The sequence below is a fragment of the Emydura macquarii genome, unplaced genomic scaffold (assembly GCF_026122565.2).
Source record: "Emydura macquarii macquarii isolate MOO-44397 ecotype Brisbane River unplaced genomic scaffold, CSIRO-AGI_Emac_v2 contig_1363, whole genome shotgun sequence".
Classification (NCBI taxonomy): Eukaryota; Metazoa; Chordata; order Testudines; family Chelidae; genus Emydura; species Emydura macquarii.
The window spans coordinates 2,186,361-2,198,796 of record NW_027131500.1 but is presented as its reverse complement, the minus strand read 5'-3'; the positions used below and the strand labels follow the sequence as shown (position 1 = coordinate 2,198,796).

General features: G+C 44.2%; 1 protein-coding gene across 6 annotated transcripts in view; it reads left to right on the top strand.

Annotated features, from left to right (window-relative positions):
• LOC137155422 (storkhead-box protein 1-like) overlaps positions 1 to 12,436 on the top strand; it is a 129,695-nt gene that overhangs the window by 43,637 nt on the left and 73,622 nt on the right. The window lies entirely within an intron of this gene.

Here is a 12,436-nt window from a genome sequence, read left to right as displayed (position 1 = left end):
CACCAGCTTTTCTATGAGTCCTCATTACTCACCAATACCAAATCTAAAATGGCATCCCCTCTTGTTGGTTCAGTAACTATTTGGTGAAGGAATCTGTCAGCTATCACATCCAGGAAAATCTGGGTCCTATTATTACTACTAGCACTTGTCTTCCAGTCTATATCTGGGAAGTTAGTCTCCCATAATCACACAGGTCCCAGTAGTATTTACTTAATTAAAAGCCTTAAAGAAGTCTCTATCCGTATCCAAATCAGATGCCGGTGGTCTTTAGCACACCCCACGCATTATCCCAGAGGAAACTCTAGTATTTTTCTTCCCCAGTGTGATTTTTACCCAGAGATTTTGTCTTATCCATTCCATCACTTCTAATTTCTTTACAGTCTACCTCATTATTGACATACAATGCTATTCCACCACCTTTGCCTTTATATCTGTCTTTCCTAAAAAGCACATACTCTTCAATGCTTGTACACCAGTCGTGGCTACTATTCCACCATGTTTCTGTTATTTCTATAATATCTGGTTTCACTTCCTTTACCAGTAGTTCTATTTCTTTCATTTTGTTACCCAGGCTCCTCGCATTGGTATACAAACATCTTAATTTTTGCTGTTTGGCTTCACTCATGTTCCTTACCTGATTTGGCACAGTCATTCTATTGCCAATATTGCCTATTAGACTGGTATCTACACTACCCTTTCTCTTAATGTCCATTCTGCTCCCACTGTTGTGTCCTTTCTTACTTCATTTTCCTCCCTTTCAATGCTAAAATCAGGTGCGGCAATTACCTGGGCATCTCCCAACCATCTCCCCAAACTTCCTAGTTTAAAGCTCTCTTAATCAGCTGTGCCAGCCTCCATCCTAGAAGTGCATTTCCCTCACAACTCAGGTGACGTCCATCCCAAGAGAACAGTCCTCAGTCCAAGCCCTCCTTATAGCACCACTGCCTGAGCCATCTGTTGATCATCAGAATCTTATCACACCTTTGTTGTCCTCCTCTAGGGACAGGCAGAATCCCACCGAAGATCACCTGCATCTCGAGTTCCTTTAGAATCTTCCCCAGCCTGGCATAGTTTCCTTTGATACGTTCCAGCGAGAATCTAGCTATATCATTTGTACCCACATGAAGGACAACCAGTGGATTCTTTCCCGCTCCCGTTAGGATCCTCTTCAGCCTCAGGTCCACATCCTGTATCTTAGCACCCAGCAGACAGCACACCCTTCTGTTCTCTGGATCAGCTCTGGTTACAGGCCTGTCTGTCCTTCTCAGCACTGAGTTCCCAATCACATAGACCTGCCTTTTCCTGGTGATGGTGTGATTCTCCAGCCTATCCCTTGTTCTGGCTGTAAGTCATCGCGTCTACTATTCTCCTTTGCAATCCTCTGCAACCGTTCCTGTATCTTCCTGGAGCTCTTATTTGGTGGTATCTCCATTGGCTCATCCACTCTTTGTATAGGACTAGCTGCTTTTCTTTTCTTCCTTGCCCTCCCATCTTCATAACTACCTGCTGTGACCCTTCTTCATTTTCCAACCCCACAAACCTATTTCTGAGCTCTATTTCTCCTTCACTAGCCCATCTCTTCCTCTGCTGGGTTCTTGCAATCACATACTTCCACTGGCCACTTTCCTCACTCAGCATTCTCCCCTCAGAGTTCGTTGATCCTGCTTCCATCTGCAGGTCTGGGTTTTTCCCTTCAGCCTCCTCATTCCTTTGCTCCATCATCTGCTCAAACCCTCTTCTAAACTCAACCAGAGTTTCCACCTGCATCTCCAACCCTTCCATCAGCTCTATGAGGCGGCACTTTATACAGACAAAACTCTTTTGAGGTACCCCCTCTAGGATCATGTACATCCTGCAGCTTCCGCTTCCGGTCATCTTCGTTGTCTCTTCCACTGCTTGAGTGACTACCACTATTGCCTCTGTATCTGTGATAGCCTTTCCCCCTACTTCCTGTCAGTGAGAGACCCAGAACCAACCCCCCCCACCAAAACAATCCCCAATGAGCACCCCAGTAATACCAGCACACTACACACTCCCTCCCCAAACTCCCACTCAAACTCCCCTATTTTCAGCTCTATTTGCTGGCTCCTGTGCTGCTGGCTCCGGTGCTGCTTCTGCTGTGTTTATTGTTGGTAGATCTTTGGAGTAAGATTATGCCTAGAGTTACCTCAGAGTTCTGGCAAAGCTCCAGTCTACAGCATGTCCTTCTGGACTAAGTGTCTGAAACAATATTTTGAAGATAATAACCTGTAATAAAAGTTAGATATGAGAAATTAGGAGAAAAACTAAAAATTCTGTAGTTACATACAGTATTTGATTAAGATAACTAATAATTACCCAATTACATTAAAGCCAGCCCCTCTTTGTTTTTCTTTGTTTTTTATTTTCTCTCCTTCTCTTAGGACAGTTAATTGTTGGGTGGGACCCTTTCATAGAGTTAGTTTGCCTAATTATGCTCAAAACAGCTTCTTTCAGGGGGAATTGCATCCTGTTTTTCTTGGTGGAGAGAGAGTGGGGCCATGGTAAGGGCCCTGAAAAGGAGAGTGAAGGAGAAATGAGACATCTCAAACCAAAGAACTCTCCTTCCTCTCCTCTCCCTGCCCACCTCCCAACAAACACGTTTGTAACAAACTAAAGAAAAATCTGGAATAGAACTAAAAGAACTGGCTCTGCTGTTTTGCACTAACTCATTTGTCACTAATGTTACCTTGAACATTGAACACTGCTGTTTTCTGTGATAAATTTAATCTGCTACCAGGAAACAGGTGGCAAAAATGTCCAGAAAAAGTGAAACAGATCATGCAAAATATATATATTCTGGGTTTTGGCAGCAGAGGTGAACAAATGGGTACAAAAAATGTTTTCACTCAGCTTGCATTGCTCAGTGTGAAATGACAGGAAACTTGATCATCTGATCCCTTTGACTATTTTATACACAACGTCACAGATTTTGTCTGGGCAGTTAAATATTGCAGCATAGATAATTTCAACAATAATGTGTAATTTCAGTATAGTAACAATCTGTAATACCCAAAGCAATACTCAATGGTTGTCATTAGGCCTCAAGTACCCGGCTTTCATCCACCTACCCCATTGTTGTGTATGCCTTTGGATATGTATATGTTACCTCCTATATATGTTGCCAGTATTTGCTGTATTATTTCTACCAACTGCATCTGAGGAAGTGGGCTGAAGCCCACAAAAGCTTATGCCTGCTGAAATTAAATTTGTTAGTCTTTAAAGTGTTACAGAACTCTTGTTGTTTTAGACCGATTTAGTGAGCCTACAGATCCATTCTCTAAAGTAGCATTAGGGATGAGGTCAGCTTCCTATTTGTAATGAAAAAGAAACATAATAATCTGGTTAGGTGGTCAGAACATTTTCTGAGGCTCTGCATTCTGGATTTAGTTTAGAACAATTTTCAAAATTCTAGAATTCTTATTTTCTTCATTGGGAGGAATTAAAGACACATCAAAACACCGTATCAGGTTCTTAGATTGCTGAAAGTTGATTGGTGAATGTATTGCACCAACAGAACCCTACTTCAGAACCCTCCAGCAGCATTTTATGTCTAAATTAATGGTCAAACACCTAAGTTATGGCTAGGTTTTATTTCTTTAGAACTAGTTCTGACAGCATTTAAAAATAGTGAATAATGACTGTCTAGTGTCAGCGGTTTCTTAGTGGAGAAGTCTGAAATGAAATTCAGATACAGTTCTGAAGTGTCACAGGGAAGGATATATTAATGAGTGACAATGGGCCAGCAGACTCTGCTGTCTGTTACTTCAGTGTAAATATATAAATAACTCTGTTGTCTTGGACGAAGTTACTCCCAATTTTGTACTCTGGAAGTTAAGAGCAGAATTTGGGCCTATCGGTTTTATTAATAGATAGTTAAGCAAAAATGCATTGAAGCATTGGCTTTGTCAATACTTTGAAGGACTTCTATAAAGGAAAGAAAAAAAATTGGTAAACTTAAGGCAAAGGCTGAGATTTATTTTTGTGAGTACGAATGGGTATGCTGTGAAGTCAGCTATCAAAGAGCCACATTCTGTGCTATGTTGGGTGTGGTGCAGAGCTGTGCCACTGTAGGAGGGATTGTGCCTGAGGAAGCAGTTACTCCTAGAGCTTCCCAACCTCCCAGGTGCAGCCATTTCGCTCCATGATCAGTCCCTTGCGCATACACACCCCTATTTGTGTCTACATGAAAAGTACTCAAGGTTAGCCAAGACATTGTAGGCTTTACCATGGCTGGGTAAACTGAGGATGAAGGTGTAAACTTATGTCTATGCCAGGAAGAAGGTTGCAGTTAGTGACAATGTGGTAGCTAACCTCAGCTGCTTTGCCTGAGGCAGACAAAGCTGAATATAGTCATTCTTTCAAATGAATTCTTGTTGGACTGCTGCAGATTGAGGTTCCTCAGCATGGAAGTTCTAAAAAACGTGTCCACATTCTTGACAGTCAATGGGAAATGCATGTTGTCGCTTCCTCCTCACTGTGTGGAAACCAAGAAAATTCGGTTAATGAAAAGTCTTCTTGCACTCCAGAATAGTGTGTTGACTTAGTACAATATACTGTCCTGATTTACATTATTGTAAAGGGAATGGAGTTGCTCTGGTGTAATGAAGAGCAGTATTTACCCTTAGCTGAGTTTAACTAAGGAGCAAGAAAGGACTGGGAAAATATATTTGGAGTTCTGGTTGAATAGAATTTATTTATAAATTTAATTAGCTGATTTAAAAAAAAAAAATTACTTTCAAATGATGTTTCAGTGGTTTGACCATCTTGATGGGGCTAGACAGACTCCGGAGATGTGCCCTGGTATTTGACGGCAGTTTGTTTTCAGGGTAGGTGCTACTTGATGAAGTACTACATCATATGTTTTATTTCAGCTACAGATTATATTTCAAAGACAACTGCCCTAACACAGGAACCTAGAGGCAAAATGACTGTAGAGGGAGGCACTGGATACCTTTTGAATGTTACTGAAACAAATATTTGTTGAACCAGTTACCCTGCCTTATTGATTTCACTTCTGTGGACAGAGTAAACCATTAAACCACTCCTTGCAAACTTCTGAGTTTAGTTACGGCTCTTTGATCAGGAGCCATGTTAGGATATTGGGGGAGGGGTCTGGGGACCTAATGCATGGGGGAGACAGGAGCAGGACATAATGATCCTGAGGAACTGGAAGGGGAAGGATATTCACTGGGCTGCCTTTGTTATATTTCTGGAAACAATGTATCATCCACTCTTTGCACTGTCAACTTGCCAAGTTCTCCAGCTACAAGACTGTGTACAGGGGAATTGGATGGAATGGTGGCTGTGACCTAGCTTCTATTCCTTGGTACAAGAGAGTTCAAGTGAGCCTCCCCTCTGCACTTGAATAATCTACCAGATGAAAGCACCGATGGGGCAAGGAGCGCCACCTGCCCTTTTCTTTTTCCACTGGCCCCCCCACAAATGCATTAGGTGAAACTGGATTCTCTTTGCAAAGTGACATGCATGTCTGCGGTGATGGTGTTGTAAAACATTAAATGCTAGCAATTTTTTCAGTGGTGAGAAATATTGGTAAGGGAGGAGTTTCTCCTTTTCTTAGTTTTTTTTGGAAAGCCGAAAGTTTTTTGTAAACTTTAAGGTACAATAGTTTGTTTTTAAAAGAAAATAATAGATACATTGCAGATTACTACAACTATGTACAACATAGATGTATTTCCATTTTTGAGCTCCTGTTTACACACGCACACATAACTGCAAACATTTAACTGTGAATGAAAGAATATTGGAAACTTTTTCTTACATGTTCCTGTTATGAATGTTTGAAAACAGGATGAAAAAGAAATCCAAAGTACATAATACATAATAAAATGGTAGAATAAAGGCTACCAAAGATCATGGAAGTTAGGAATGGAAAATTCCTATTAGGTCATGCTGATAATTTCCATGCCAGGACTGGATTCTTCCTTCCGTTCTCTGTGTGTGCGCGCGCATAAGTATAGACATACAAAGGTGGTATTCAATTTTTGTGTATGCTTGCATAATATATACTGTAAAATGCTGGCATTCACACACAGTATGTACATTGGCAGTAGTATTAATGGGAGGGAGTCACACACACACCGCAGCTTGTGCAGGCCAAGCTCATTGCACACACTAGGGTCTCCTGGCATTCCTCCATCTCCCCCCACCCCCTGTGCACTTCCTGTTTGTTCCTCTTTTGCAGGGACTCCTGGCAACTTCCCTCATTCTCTCTGCCCCCATATCAGCATGACTGTGTGCACCCCCATGCCCTCCATGCCAGGGGCCCTGAGTCCTATCCTCTCCCCTATACCAGATCCCTCCAATCTCCACCAGAGGCTTTGTGTGACTCTCCATTCTCTCCGTCTCTGGGCTTGCCATTTTCCTCACACCAGGGGCTGTGTTTGTTTTCCCATGTTCCTCTGTTCCCTCCCCCAATTATTCTTCTTTTTGTCTGGGTTATAAATCATTCACAGTGTCAACATGTGAAACTCTCTTGGGAGGATGAACAGGAGTATTATGTGCAGGAAGGTATTAATGGGCCCCTTCAACCAGTTGTTTGCTCTGTAGACAATTGCAGAGGTACTTGAAGCTGTCTCTCTGCTAATCAGATGGCAGGGGCCCCATTTGTCCCCCTCCCCCCCCTCCACCCTAAATAGGCTTCTGGCCGCTGATATCTAGAACATTCCCTGGAATTCTGGAATTGATTGGCCATGGTGTTCAAAATGTATTTCACATACATACATACAAACAAGCAAACAAAGTGCTTTCAAATTGAGTGCAAGGCCTTCACAAGCATTGCTGATGATTTATCTGTTTTTGATAGCAACTAGTGCACTTTGGATTCTACTACGATATAAATCCTGTTACCTATGTATGTGGTATGTGTGCACAGGATTTGTATAATGTGACTCTGCAGCTGGGGTTTAAAACTGTCTAGCAATGAGGCTTTAACAGTTGCCCTTGGGAGGTGATTTCATAGACTTAGGTCCTGATTCAGCAAAGCGCTTACGTACATCCTTAATGTTAAGCATGCGAGTAGTCCCTTTGAAGTCAAGCGGACTACTCATGTTCTTAAAGTTAAGCATGTGCTGAAGTGCTTTGATGGATCAGAGCCTTGAAGATCTCTCCTTTGGGAAATGTTTCTTGCTACTGATATTCAGTCTAGATTGGCCTAATTACCTACTGCAAGTTGCATCTAAAAATGCTGCATGGTGAAAGTAAAGCACTTCATAGCAGTTATAGGCCATCTCCTTCCCTCATCACTGCTTTCCCTGGCATCATTCTGTTGTGGCCCATGGAGCGACCAATGTCTGGTCTATATTAGAAAACTAGATCAACCTAGCTATGATGCTCCACCCCCTGACCTAAGTCTCTGTGTAGACAATGCTAGGTTAACGGAACAATTCTTCTGTTGACCTAACTACCACCTCTCAAGGAGGTGGATTACCTATACTGATGGGGAAATCCCTCTCATTGGCATAGGTAAGGTCTGAACTGAAGTGGTACAGCGGTGCATATATATATTTCAAGTGTATAGAAGTTCTCAGCCTAGTCAGAGAATTAAAATCTGGTAGTTATGGTAGCATAGAATTGGTCAGCCAAGCCAAAGCCACAATGAATGTTATTTAAAAAATGAAAAATAACCTCCCAAAAAATGTTTGGATGAAAACTCGCATGTGTGCGTGTGTGTGTGTGTGTACACATGCTTTTCCTTAAATATTAGACTCATAGACTATAAGATCAGAAGGGACCATTATGATCATCTAGTCTGACCTCCTGCAAAATGCAGGCCACAGATCTTCACCCACCCTTTCCTGTAATAGACCCCTAACTTAAGACTGAATTATTGAAGTCCCCAAATAATATTGAGCTGTGAAAACAGGAAATAGATGTCACTATTAAAACCTAGCTTTAAATATTTACTGCATTCCACCTCTGACTCTCTCTCCTGCTCAGTTAAAACTTCTATTTATCTTTTAGGCACCAGCATCCATTGAAATGGTGGTAATCTCAAGGATATAGTGCATTGTAATAATAGAATGTATTTGAATTGTCATAAAGCTGGAAGAGTCAAGTTTTTTTTGTATATAGTCATGTACAATATAATGAAAAAGCAGCAAATAGCAGACAAAAGAACATAAGTGTAGTAAATGTCCTTTACATTAAGAGTTGATACGAAGGAATAGTCTTATAATACATGCTAGTAGGTATTCAGACTAAAGTAGTAAGTCTGTGATGGAAATGAACAAAGGCTGGAAAACTCAAACAGCCTGGCTAATAATCAGTAACTATACTCATTTTGACCAGAAAGGGCACAGTCATGTGAATTGGAATGCAATCATAAGTCAAATTGGACTTAAGAATTTAAAATATTTTTGCAGCATTTTGGAAGTGTTTTGGATGAATAACAGACTGATTTTAGTATTCAATAAGCTTGAAGTTGTAACACAAAAAATTAACTTTATCCCCACCCTCACCCTTGATTACAGAAATCTGCCTTTGAAGCAGTTAGCTTCCATTTCTTTTCTAAAACAGGAATCTCTTTAAGAATTTCAGTTTTAAAGGAGTTAAGTACATTTGTGTTAGTATTATATTGAGTCTTGATTTGTGAAATCAATAACTAGATTCTCTTTGCTCCCTTGAAGAATGTCTAGAGAGACGGGGTGGGTGAGGCAATATCTTTATGGGACCAACTTCTGTTGGTGAGAGAGACAACCTCTGGGTGATCTTGAGAGGTTCTCTCCCACCAACAGAAGTTGGTCCAATAAAAGGTATTACCTTCCCCCCAACCCCCTCTAATATCCTGGACCCAACAGAGCAATCACATTGCATACAGCACTGAAGAGTGTATGCCCATTCATCCAGAGAATTTCCCCCCCAGTATCTGCCTCCCATTTAAACATGAAGCCATATTAACTTTTTTGTTGCTGCAGACAGCTGTATGTCATTCCAGAAGAGTGGTTTATTTTAGTTTAGTTAGCAAAATCTCAGCATTTAATGGTAGCTCCTATCGAATACCAGGAAGTATTGCAATCCATTCAGTAACATGCTTCAGTACATTTTCCATTAAGTAGTGGTGCTTTGTCCTTAGAATTAAATGGAAGGTGATACAATGTAAAGTTACATCCCTGTTCTCAGTATTCCAGTTCTAGATTGAAACGGAGGCTGTGAACAGGTCCTGTCTCCGTCATCTCCTGCAAACAATGGCTAGTAAGCCCTCCTGGCGAATTATACAGCAGATGCAGTCTATTGGGTGACATTCACCAAGTGTGTTTATTATTTGTTTCTTCCTTATGCTCCAGGTACAACACAGGATAGCAACAGGTGAATGGAAGCCCCTTCCTGCACCCTGGCTCAGCCTTTGATATGTCTTGCATTAGAATCATAGACGATTAGGGTTGGAAGGGACCTCAAGAGGTCATCTAGTCCAACCCCCTGCTCAAAGCAAGACCACCCCCAACTAAATCATCCCAGCCAGGGCTTTGTCAAACCAAGCCTTAAAAACCTCTAAGGATGGAGATTTCACCACCTCCTTAGGTAACCCATTCCAGTGCTTCACCACTCTCCTAGTGAAAAAGTTTTCCCTAATATCCAATTGAGACCTCCCGCACTGCAACATGAGACCATTGCTCCTTGATCTGTCATCTGCCACCACTGAGAACAGCCTAGCTCCATCCTCCCTGGAACCCCCTTTCAGGTAGTTGAAGGCAGCTATCAAATCCCCCCTCATTCTTCTCTTCTGCAGACTAAACAAGCCTAGTTCCCTCATCCTCTCATCATAAGTCATGTGTTCCAGTTCCCTAATCGTGTTTGTTGTGCTCCAATGAACTCTCTCCAATTTGTCCACCTCCTTCCTGTAGTGGGGGGCCCAAAACTGGACACAATACTCCAGATGTGGCCTCACCAATGCCGAATAGAGGGGAATAATCACTTCCCTTCATCTGCTGGCAATGTTCCTGCTAATGCAGTCCAATATGTCGTTAGCCTTTTTGGCAATAAGGGCACACTACTGACTCATATCCAGCTTCTTGTCCACTGTAATCCCCAGGTCCTTTTCTGCAGAACTGCTGCCTAGCCAGTCGCTCCCTAGTCTGTAGTGGTGCATGGCATTCCTCCATCCTAAATGCAGGACTCTGCACTTGTCCTCGTTGAACCTCATCAGATTTTTTTTTGGCCCAATCCTCCAATTTGTCTAAGTCACTCTGTATCCTATTCCTACCCTCCAGTGTATCTACCACCCCACCCCCAGCTTAGTGTCATCCACAAACTTGCTGAGGGTGCAATCCATACCCTCCTCCAGATCATTAATGAAGATGTTGAACAAAACTTGCCCCATGATTGACTGCTGGGCACTCCACTCGATACCAGCAGCCAACCAGACATCTAACCATTGATCACTACCCATTGAGCCTGTTGAGCTTTCTATCCATCTTATAATCTATTCATCCAACCCCGTATGTCTGTAACTTGCAGGCAAGAATACTTTGGGAGAACATATCTCAAGCTTTGCTAAAGTCAAGGTATATCATGTCCACCGCTCTCACCACATCCACAGAGCCTGTCATCTCATCATAGAAGGCAATCAGATTGGTCAGGCATGACTTGCCCTTGGTGAATCCATGTTGACTGTTCCTGATCACCTTCCTCTCTTCCAAGTGCCTCAAAATGGATTCCTCGAGGACCTGATCCTTGATTTTTCTGGGGACTGAGGTGAGGCTGACCGGTCTATAATTCCCCAGAATCTCCTCCTTCCATTTTTTAAAGATGGGCATATATTTGCCTTTTTCCAATCATCCAGAACCTCCCTCTATTACCACGAGTTTTCAGAGATAATGGCCAATGGTTTTGCAATCACATCAGTCAACTCCCTCAGCACCCTTGGGTGCATTGCATCCGTCCCCAAGGACTTGTGCATGGTCAGCTTTTCTAAATAGTCCTGAACCTGCTTTCACACCAGTGAGGGCTGCTCACCTCGTCCCCATACTGTGCTGCAGTAGTCTGGGAGCTGACCTTGTCTGTGAAGACAGAAGCAAAAAAAAGCATTGAGTATTTCAGCTTTTTCCACATCATCTGTCACTAGGTTGCCGCCCCCATTCTGTAAGGGGCCCACACTTTCCCTGATCAGCTTCTTGTTGCTAACATGCCTGTAGAAACCCTTCTTGTTACTCTTCATATTCCTTGCTAGCTGCAACTCCAATTGTTCTTTAGCCTTTCTGATTTCACTTCTGCGTGCTCGAGCAGTATTTTTATATTCCTCCCTAGTCATCTGTCCAAGCTTCCACTTCTTGTAAGCTTCCTTTTTGTGTTTAAGCTCACCAAAGATTTCTCTGTTAAATCAAGCTGGTCATCTGCCATATTTGCTATTCTCTCTGCACAGCGGGATGGTTTGTTCCTGTGCCTTCAATAAGGTTTCTTTAAAATACAGCCAGCTCTCTTCGACTCCTTTCCCCTCATATTAGCCTCCCAGGGGATCCTGCCCATCAGTTCCCTTAAGGCGTCAAAGTCTGCTTTTCTGAAGCAGATCCGTGGCTGGTCCCGAAAGCCATCAGGGCATCAGGGAAGGCGTGGACCCGCTGGTAGGCTGTGGCGTCCAGCTGCCCGGTCCCTTTCCCATCCTTCATTGTGGCCCTCACGGCCCAGAGGACACGGTGGAAGTCCCCCCAGTGCTGCAGGGCAAGCTGGCCCGTTTCCACGGCGGCTGCGTGGTACGGGCACTGGGGGTGGCGGCGGAGGGAAGACAGCAGCCCCGAGCGGACTGGGAGAGGCGAAGAGAAAGGCCGCTCCCTGGGAGCTCGCAAGTGGAAAGGCACTGACTCCAGGGGCGGCAGAGGCGCAGGTGGCAAGGGGAATAGGGGAAGGGTCAGGATTGGGGGTGGGAACTGGAGGGGGGTCGGGAGCAGGGGGAGGGGCAGGAGTCGGGGCAAGAGAAGGGTCAGTGCAAGGAGCGGGGAAGGGTCAGGGCTGGGATCGAGTATGGGATCTACGGCCTTGGTGATGGGGTCAGGGGGTGTAGTGCCACCGGGTCGGGGCCGGGAGCTAGAGAGGCAGGCAGGGTGGGGGTGACCTCTATGAGGATGGGCTCAGGAGTCTCAGTGCCCACAACTCTGGGGCCCTGTAAGCGGGCAGCCGGGCTGGCACCCTCAGGAGGAAGGGGGGGTGGCCGACCCACGGCAGGGGACGGGGCCATCGCCTTGAGGGCTGTGGTGGCGGCGACAGGGTCACCGCCACCGGCCAGCCTGGCAGAGGAGCCCAGTAGGGGAGCCCGGGGAACGGGAGCAGGGCTAGCCATCTGGGGAGGGAGGGATGGGAGAGGGGGAGATGGCTGAGGGCTGCCTCCAGCAAAGCCCTCCAGGTGGGGACGGTCGTCCGCCCCCGAGCAGGCCAGGGTCAGGCTCAGGGCGTCGATCTCCTCCAT